The sequence below is a fragment of the Plectropomus leopardus genome, chromosome 5, assembly GCF_026936395.1.
Source record: "Plectropomus leopardus strain MGB_pleo_1.0 chromosome 5, ASM2693639v1, whole genome shotgun sequence".
In the NCBI taxonomy this organism is placed as follows: Eukaryota; Metazoa; Chordata; class Actinopteri; order Perciformes; family Serranidae; genus Plectropomus; species Plectropomus leopardus.
In genome coordinates this window covers 21,389,914-21,400,359 of record NC_142180.1, presented here as the reverse complement: position 1 = coordinate 21,400,359, position 10,446 = coordinate 21,389,914, and the positions used below count along the sequence as shown (strand labels likewise).

Sequence of the window (10,446 nt, the reverse complement as noted above, 5' to 3'; positions counted from 1 at the left end):
AGAGCAGATAGAGCAGATATGTACTGAAAGGTTAGAGTCAAAAGATCTGCATGCTGTGTTAAAAGCTCCCAACTGATTTGAATTGTGCAACGTTTCAGTCTAAGAGAGTTTTCAGGCATTTTTCAAATCATCACAGAGTAAGATATACTGAATACAAAACATCAAAAGTTAAAAAAATCCTCGCTTGTTCATGTAATGAAACGTTGCCATACACTGTTAAGATTGTTTGTACATCCTTGTAGCGCAAACCTGATCTTTTCTAGCTCCAAAAATGGTAAATTTTCACTAATTCTGTTGCAAAGGTTGAGTCCCATTTTATCAAAGGAGCCCTCATTGTCCTACAAAGGCCCTCTCTTAGCAGGCACTGGATTTGTCATGATGGGAAAAGCACAGGTGTAACTAATAACACTAACGATGGCTCTGTCTATTAAGTGTGACAGTGAACCAGCAAACTACCTCTAAGCAGTGTGGTGTCCACTCAAAGGTTACAATATGGACTTTACTCTAACTGTGTACTATAAATGTTTCTAGTAACATAAACCACATTGCAACATGTTTGCCTTAAAGAACATAGGATTTGTGTGAGTTATCCTCTTTAACTACAATATGCAACAAATATACTCTGTCCCTTTAAACAGAAATACTACTCCATCTCCCATCCTCCATGCCCCCCATATGCTCACCCTCCCACTCAGCAGCTCTCTGCCTCATACTCTAGCTCTGTCTTTCACTCTCTGCATTCACTGCTCCTCCTAGCAGCATCTACTCTTGCAGCTGAAAGGAAGAACCGAAACGACAGCGCTCTACAACTCAATCCATGCCATTTAGGACGTATGCAGAAAACGCCCACCTCCTCTGCTAATCATCTGCACTGCAAAAAGGTAGAAAAGCTTTCATTGTTCGACTAAATGTAGATTTTTTGGTGCACATTAGTGTCCTCTGGATTTGTTTATTTGTAATATGCAGCAAAATAACCTAGGGTAAATGTGGTATTGAAATACTTTTTGTAAAATGTCCATTTAGCACACAAAGACACACTGACAGATGGGAAAAATATTTTAAATTCTAAGGTTCAGTTTAAAAAAATGTTCTACAATCTGCATTAGGAGCCTGATTTCAGTTAAAACAGAGATGGGTGTGGAGCCCGAACTAACAGTTGAGCCGCTGCTGCAAAACTACAGTAACAGAGGAAACACTGGTGTCTGTGGTATTTTGGTTCATCAATCTGATCTGTAGCTCAGGCATCAAGGGTTGTCCTCGCTTCTCGAGCAGCTAGGAGGTGATGGCGTGCTCTGGACCCGCGGTGCACCTAAATGTCAAGTCAAAATAATTGTGGGCTCATGATAATGAATTAATGATCATCTGGTATCTTAGTGTTGCTGCTCCAATGGGAGGGATTTGAATGGAACGGCATCAGCACATCAGGGTTGTTCCTCACTTCCTTTAATTCTTTCTCCCATACATGACTTGTGTGATTCACTTCTTTGGAAACTCAGAGCATGTTAGTTCATGCTTTATGTCGCTTGCTGCACCCCTGATTTACAGAAGTGTCAGGGATTTCCCAGGACTGAAACTCTTTCACTTCTTCTCTTTGCACATTTCCTCTGCAGCTTCTTGAAACAAAGGATTATGAGCTTCAGGCCTACTCATTTCGATGTTTATTAACTCCTTTGTGTACCTTTTACACGTGTAACGGGGCAAATTACAATACACACTGACAGGAAACATTTGTGATGTAGTCACAGGATAGATATTTTGGATATTAGATATTGCATTTATCTTTTAAACTTATATGTGCATGTTAATCTAATTTTCTACATGCATGTCAGTAACAAATATTTATGTGCTCTCTCTCTCACTCTCTCTGTTTAGTCAAAACATTCAGTATTTTAATGTTATCACTTCCCAAGGTCAGAACCTTGGTAGACAATAATCTATTTTTTTGTATTCTCTAACAGGAATTTAAGGTTTTTAATCACAAAATGAACACTTAATTTCCAATGCATTTATATAAAAGGCTTGCTGGGATATTATGATAGTAAAAATGGACACCAAGTCAATTCTCTATTCCACATATGCTTCTATAGGTGTAGATTTCAAGGAGATGCAGGCGATATGTTATAGGAGCGGAACTTTATTTTGACAAAATTAAAGACATTTCTGCTATAAATTGATGCAGAAAAGGCAAAAAATTAATGCTTCTAAATTTACCAGTTCACAGGAGATTAATTCCTGGGGAAGGACCCCAAACCCCCAGTGTCATATGTGTCCTCCGTAATGCTGAAACATATCCTACGCCCTTGCATGCTTCTGTCCTGCTGTATTCTTTTGGAAAGCAACAGTGTTAGACCTTTTCCATCAGCAAACCTGACTCCACAATCAGTGTCCCGATAGTGCGACTCCAGCACAACATGAGAGGCATTATCACAGAAACGATGAGGGCTCTTCACCAAGCTGCTGCTGTGACAGTCTCTCATGGCCCAACAGCAGCACTGAGATTAGACAAGGAGCTGACATGGGGACAGAGTAAACTGCTGGTAGTTACGCTCTGGACTTACACATGATCTGAAGTGATCTCTTCTGAGAAGCTACACGTGAATGTCACTGTGGATCCTTGTTATGTGACTGAAAGAATCTGCTAGGGATGGTAAAAGCTGATGTGCTAGCCCCCTTCCTTTAGCTTAGATTGGGTGAGATGCATGTGTTTTGATTTAATACTGTAGAGCAGGGATGTCAAACATATAGCCCGCAGGCCAGAACTTGCCCGTCAAAGGGTCCACTATATCTCTGACATGCGTTCATATGACATATTCATTTTCCTTAAGAGACAAACAAATACATGAATTTACCTCCCAGCTAATTACCAAGAGAGTTTCTCATTCAGGAGTTTCAAATAGGCTGGGGAATATACAGCTGATCTTAAGAAATGTAACTGTCACCTGTTATATATAAATATTTCAAAGTAAATGTCCTGCGTTTCTATCTTGAAATGACTTAAGATCTGTAACTGGAGGTGTTATTGAAAAAAAAACATCAACAACATTGCACTGTAAAAATATCTTCTATATAGGTTAGATATAAAATCCAATGTCAGTCAGGTTCTAGTCATTATGCAATGGTTTTACTGGTCCAGCCCATTTGACATGAAATTAGGCTGTGGCCCCCAAACTAGAATGAGTGTGACACTCGTGCTGTAGAAGAAGCTTTTGCTTTTCACCTGCAATGTGTTCAAATCTTAGACTCAGCAGCACAGATAGCACCGATAAGAGTACCCGTGTTTACTAATGGCATTAAAATGATCCACTCTGGGGGAAAAAATGTATGTCTTTTAAAGACATAGTTCATCAGCAGTGTTTGACTCAAGATGGATCATTTCAATTGGACCAGTCAAGCCCAAGCTGTGCCAGTCAGCAAGTAAAACCCTGAAACTGTCAACATCTATTTTCCTCATCACACACACAGAGAGAGACAGAGAAGTGGTGGCGAGCCCAGCGAGGCACGCATATTTTAAGTCACTTTGCACTCTTCAAGAGGGCCCTTTTTTCAATAATCCATTATGCATAGCAGCTCTGGCTCTCCCTGGTATTTCTCCTACCTTCTTGACGTCAGTTGCCATTTGTGAGGGTTACCCTGGCAACGGCCAGCCTCCCCGGGAGATGTCTGGTGGATAAGACAGCCCTGATAAAGCCTTTTAAGGTTCTACTGTTGCTACACCTTTTAATTGCCTTTGATACAGTGGAAGTATTACATGGGGGTCGTTGGGGCACGTCGCCACATGTGGGCAAAAAATGGGAACGTGCAAATAAAAATAGGCATTGGGAAGCTGCTTCAGATTGACGTCCCATTATCTCCACTTGATTTGATCACCCACGTATTGCGCTCATTTTTGGACATGACAGATCTATTTTTGGTTTTGCTTAATGCTTCTGTTACACAAATCGCAATGTATGACCAATTTTAACCATTGCAGTGATGTAAAAGCTAGATAAGCACCCAGCTCATTGTGATGCTCCTGAACAATATATGGACGTAATCATGAGATAGTATGAAAAGATCACATATTATCTAAGCTGTTAAACCCTAAATCCCCTCTGGCATGCAAACTTGTCCGTGCACATTATTGATTATTATAGCACATTTAAATGAATTGTTCCAGCAATTTTGCATTTATGCAAAAAAAGAGAGATAAAGAGAGATGGCAAACAGTAGGACAAAAAAAACCTGCCGTGCATAAACACCAACCTGTTAGTTTGAGCCTTGTCTACACAGTAATGACGGGATGCTAAAACCACATAACCTCCCTCACATTCAAATAATTTCATCCAGCTGCCTGACTGTGACTACATTTTACTGCACAACCCATGCTGAATTTGCATCAATGCAAACATGTCTTGTTCGTGGGAAACAATACAGTGGAGTTACTGTACATGATACCTGTTCCAGGCTCCAGGAAGCTATTTATAGCCTTACCAACATGTGTGTCTTTCTTTTTTTTTCAGACACCAGGCTATTGATGTGCTATTTTTACAGTGTCAATTTGCTCCCTCCCTCCCCTTTTGGTTGCCAAGCAATGGGCCAAGGGACCTGATTAGCCAAGGATGTGCCTTTGGACACCTTGACTGTGAATCTCAGCTTGCTAATGAATTCGCCTGCTAGAGGCAGAGAGGAGAGTTGACTTCTTCTTTTTGTAGTTTTTGTGGACAAAAAGGCTAAAAATCAATTGACAGTTTTCTGAAGCAAAGTGAATTATTTGAGTGTAACTGCAGTTGTATCATTTTCATCTATTTTTGAGCATTCATTGATACATTTAAGAGATGGTGGTGAAGAAAAACAGTATAGGATAGCATCTGGATAGCATTGATATTTGTGTTATTATTAATGTTTCAAATACAAATTAAACTTTTGGCATCCTTCTAAGATAGTAAAATAATTAATTTCACAGTCCACTTGATAGTATTTGCTACAATAAAAATGACTGAAGTTGGCTAAAAATTGAGACTGAAAACTTTATCTTATTAGATAAACAAATGTTGACAAAGTTTCCCTTTGGAGGCATAATTTTCAGCTGAAAATGTATCGTCATCAAACTTCTCTAAACTTAATGTGAGGATATTTAGCCATATGCAGTGAATAAACTCTCATTTTTAGAACAACTGTCCAGAAACACAAGAGAAACTCGTACTGTACATTGCTGTATTTAATAATGGATCGTATTTTTATAATTGCCAATTTCCAGGCTGCACTAATGACATACCAACAACAACATATGTTTCTGCTATCATGCTAATCCTAATCCGTATAATGTGTTTCGGGGGGAAATTGGTCTGACACACCTAAACTACTGCTGTGTGTGGATTCAATTAGACTTAATCTGACCCCATGCAACTCCGAAAGGAAACCAAGGGCTGGGCAACTTTCATCTTCCCTCCATTGATTGTGGCTCGTGCAGAGATATGGAAAAGCCTATCCCACTGCTCCCTTTCATTGGCCCCATTAAAAATTCATCCCGTCCTAATGGAGAGAGATCCTTTTCAATGAGCCCACTGCAGGCAAACCGTGGTGTGCCGGGGTGAGACATGGCACAGCTGTCCCCTGGCACAATCCGAACCTGACAGCTTTAAGTTTGGATTTTGGCTGGCTTTCAAGTAGCAACTGATTTATCTTCACTGTTCTGTATTCTAGTTACTGGATATAATGTAAATAATTTTGGTACAATTCGATTATCAGGACATCAGGTCTGCAACTCGTGTAATTTTTACTTGATTGATTTGCTAGTTGTTTTATTGAAAAAAAAATTTGGTCTAGAAAATGCTAGAAAATCGTGAAAAATACCCATCACAAGTTTCCAGAGACAATGGTAACATCTTCAAATGTTTTGTTTTGTCCAGCCAACAGTCAAAACCAAAATATATTTGATTTACTGTCACAGAGGACAAAGTAAGAAAAAAAAGTAAAAATTTAAGAAGCTGAAACTATCGTAGTTGCTTATTGATACATGATTTATTGACTTATTATTGCAGTTCTATATTTCTTTTTGTGAGCACTTTAGGGCCGCCACCGACAATTATTTTCTTTATTTACAAATTAATGTATTATTGGTAGTTTATGATTATCTTTTATAGAATGCCAAAAAATACAGACAATGGCCATTATGATATCACAGAGCCCATGGTGAAATCTTAAAGTGACTTTTCATCCCAAATATTACCAATATGCAATGATATAAAACAAAGAAAATCAAGAAAAATCTCCTGTTTGAGACGTTTGAACCACAACATTTAGGGGCAATTTTGTTTGATAAATAAATGAAACATATATTGATTGTCAACTGACTATTTGTTTACCTCTAAAGTGTATGGCTACATGCAAATTTATTGTAGGCTACCTTCTGCTGATGACAGTCTCATTATGAGCTCCTCAACTGACAGCTATGTCTGAGTAGCTGCAGTATTGTCAGCTTAGATTTTGTGTCCATTCTGACATGTATGCTGTCATTTAGGTATTTTGTAGTTATGGGCTGTTTTTATATGCAGAATAACCAGGAAAAAAAGAAAACAACTAACATTAATACTCACAGGTCATAAAGCAAAGTCACAGTTGGCAGCCTGACTGATTACTTTTACAGAATAAACCCTAAAATACTGTACTTTCCTCACCTGCAGCTTCAACACAATAATACAGTAGATTTACAACTCTACTGGTGTATTCAGTGTATTATCTAAATTTGGCAGTACAAAAACACCCATTTACATCACAAATAACTAAAAAATAAATTAACAGACAATAAAGTAAATTTGAACATAATGATTCATACAAAAACTGGAGGATGTGAGACAGGATAGTATTAGCCATAGTGACATGAGCTATTATAACACTAGTGTGGTGCAAATAGGGAGGCCATTATTCAATCATAAGATTCTCTAAGTAGTCAATAAAAGGTTGCCATAGCAAATGTGTATCTCAAAGAGTGGATTTTTTTTTAACCAAAACGTGTATTTGCAAACTTGAGGTGAAGTCCATTTGAATCACTACTATCATCACTACTACTACTACTACTACTACTACAGGCTTTATAGGTCTAATATTTGTTTCCTGTATCCCATTCGGTTCCTTTTTGTTGAGGGGGCTGCCGGACGATACCATTTCGCTCGCAGGTTACACGACCCATTTCAAATATTTTCCCAAGCTATAATAAAATGTTATAAACAATTGTTTCGGAATATTGTGTTATATATGATGAGATATATCAAAAGTATTCTTTTAAAACCTGTTACATTGATTATAAAATGACAAATGATGGATCTATTCACCACCGCGCACCCCTCAGCGTAGGCTGTTGCCATGTTCCCACTTTCATGGGTGTGGTGATTAGTTTGCTTGGTGAAAATTTTTAGTCTAATCCGACCCGAGTCGCGCTCACCCCTGGCCGTTTAAACCGATTAAACTGTCTTAAAATTAACACATCTGCCTTAACGATTTCTCCCACAGCTGGGACCATGGTTGTCGTGTGAAAACGGATCGGCGTGACTCGGACTGGAAGCACGGACAGAGCCAAAAAAGCCCGTTTCAGGTAAGGGACGTGTAGTCTTGTCTTGATATTTTGGAGGCTTTTGGGCTATTTCCTGCTTTGCTCACGGCGAGTTTAATTTGTGTTAGATGAAGGGGAGACGCAAAAATGGCTATGGGTTGTAATACTGACGGTGTTTGAGCAGCAGTGTATCTATTGACATAACTGTTCCCAGACTACTGTTGCCTCAATGCTGTTTTTTTCCTTCTCTAAGCAAAGCTGAGAATTCACTGCTATCCAAACGCGGCCTTTTTAACTGGCTGTCAAACGACTGTCGCGCGGAACTATAGTGGCAAAACCTTTCACCAGTGGCACCTATTTATCTATTGCCATTTCATACATCAGCTTTATCATTTGTGGTTGCACGACACCCTGCGTAGCTTTTTTTCCTTTTTCCATTAAATATACATGCCAGTCCGCCTTCATCCGAGCGGCAACTGGTAGCGTGACGGGGCGCGAGGCTCATGCAATTTGTTGCTTATGTCAGAAATGTATCTCAATTCAAATCATTTGCAAAAGACGGCGAATAAACGTTGATTTTATCTGCAACCTGTGTTTCCATATGACGAAGCTAATGATTTCCTGTCTTTGCCGTTGACATCTGTATATAATAAATCAGATCAGACAGGCTGTGATATATTATATACAGTATGAAGCTACAGTTTGTAAAAGTATACATGCATGTTACTAATCTGCATCTTATGTCATTTCAGTTTATTTCATTTACTGGTTTATGTAAAACAGGGAGGGTACAATTGCATCAGATATAGCACAAAGGTAATTTTCATTAGTTGTCCCTATGACACATAAAAAAGGCAATTTAACATGACATTAACAAATACAAATAACTGTAAAAATTAAAACGCCACACAACCTTTTTAAATACATGCACTTGTAGGACAGACACAGAGGCATTATTGGACAATAATGACAACAGGTCTGTCTGTTCTTTAACCATTTTTAAACATTGATTTTAAACTGAGAAAACCTAATACACTTTATAATATTTGTAGGGAGAGAATTCAATTGTGCCATCACTTAGGGATGGTTATTCCATATACCTGCAGGTTTTGGTAGTTTTGATATGGTGCTCTAACATAATGGCCTATTCTAATAAAAATCAAAAGTGCATAATGTGATGATTGACTGAATATGTTAAATAAAAATGTAAATGGTATGATGGGAAATCATTCAATACACTTATTATTTAAAATAGTCAAATTAAGTTATGTCATCTAATGCAGTGGTTCCCAAGTGGTCCAGCCAGGGGCTCCAGGTTTCTCCTGGTCACTGGTTCAAGGTCCACTCATTAGATAAATTAACACATACTCAATTTGATTTCACAAAATGTAAACAAATTGTTGGCTCAGAACACAAAGGAATAAAACATATTGCAAGAATAACTAGAAATGGCACTTCAGAATAAAAGCTGCGTGCTGGAAATTCACTGTACTTCAAAAAAAAGTGTGTGCTTTTTTTTTTTTTTACAAAGTTGACATGTTCCACAACCCACCAGTTTGGACCACCGATCTAATGTGTTACAGTCAGTAAAACCTGTTTTTTAGTCTTATATCATTGTAAATTTAATATATGGGCAAGACAAGCAGTTTGAAGACATAACACTAGGTTGTGTGGAAATAAATACCCCAGAAAAATGGAAATAAAATGGGAAAAATTGATCAGACAAATTGATAAACAATAGTTGATTGGATCCCTATAGCCAGGAAAAGACAACAGAGAAAACATTTTTACAGTTATCTGGAAAGTGAAAGACAATATACTGTACTCCAAAGGGATGAGCAATCAAAATATTCACTATGTCAATATAAAAATGTGTGGACTTTAATGTGAATCCTATCGCAATTATATTATTGTATCATGTCTTCTGTAATATTCAGCTCTCAAAATCAATGATTCTGAACTAATAGGAATCGAAAACTAACAAAATAAATAACTGAATTTTTTGTTTTACATGTATTTAGAGCCGAAAAGTGGAGCAAAGCTCATTGCATTAGGCATTAATTGAATATTTTATGTGGCTTTGTATATGTTTTATCACATATTAGTAAAATGATTTAAGCCATACCACCTAGCTCCACTATACTGCTACTTCAAGCTCTACATTTTCCTTTTTGTTCAGCCAAACCCAAAATGCCACACCTCAGAGAAAGCAACCTGGCATTAAAGCAAAATAACAACCAGCATATTTTATGACGGGACCCCCATTATTTATAAGCAAGAATTCTCTAAATTTCAGGTAAAAGTGTCATGGCTCACTTCAGATTATGGATGTCGATTAGGCCCCATTTCAGCAAAAACTGTTTCTACTTAATTGGACTACTGTAATTTTGATTAGGAATGATGTTTGACTGCATTAGTAATCCTGTAACTGTGTGGTGTAGGTGTGGTAAAACCTGTGATCAAAGTAGGTTAAACAGTCATCACACATTCATTCACTTTATCCCTGCCACTTCTGTCAATAATGAGCAAAATCAAGTGTTTTTATTACGATGCATTTAAAATATAATATGAACGTGTGTCAGCTGACAAGAAGAAAAACATGTAGCCTCACCTTTATTGGAATCTCACCAGGTATTTCCTCCATTCTGTGGATGTTTGGAATAGTCAGTGGGTTACCTGAACAAGTTTACACCTGGTGGAGCTGCTGCGTCCGGTTCTCACTTTCACACGCCGAGCAGTAATGAGTTTCCTGCCGAACCAGTACAGACACTCATGGCTCCTGAAATTGGCTCTCAAGATAGAAACAGTGAGGGTGCGATCAGTCATAGGTGAATGGTTACTTTTCTTTTGAAGGATGCTTGACAAAATTTAAACTGCATAAGCATATCCAGTGTCCTCCATCTTTCTATACATATTTA

General features: G+C 38.0%; 1 protein-coding gene across 2 annotated transcripts in view; it reads left to right on the top strand.

The window, feature by feature from the left end:
* Positions 1-565: 565 nt before the first annotated feature.
* The window catches only part of LOC121966258 (guanine nucleotide-binding protein subunit beta-4), a 29,921-nt gene continuing 20,040 nt past the window's right edge, over positions 566-10,446 (top strand). Inside the window, exons 1-3 of one of the 2 annotated variants that reach the window (XM_088077722.1) lie at positions 566-581; positions 760-881; positions 7,489-7,570. The gene's annotated coding sequence lies outside the window, so the exon portion shown is untranslated. Of the gene's footprint in view, positions 582-699; positions 882-7,488; positions 7,571-10,446 lie in introns of those variants that run through there. The other variant, XM_042516370.2, reaches the window with a different exon arrangement.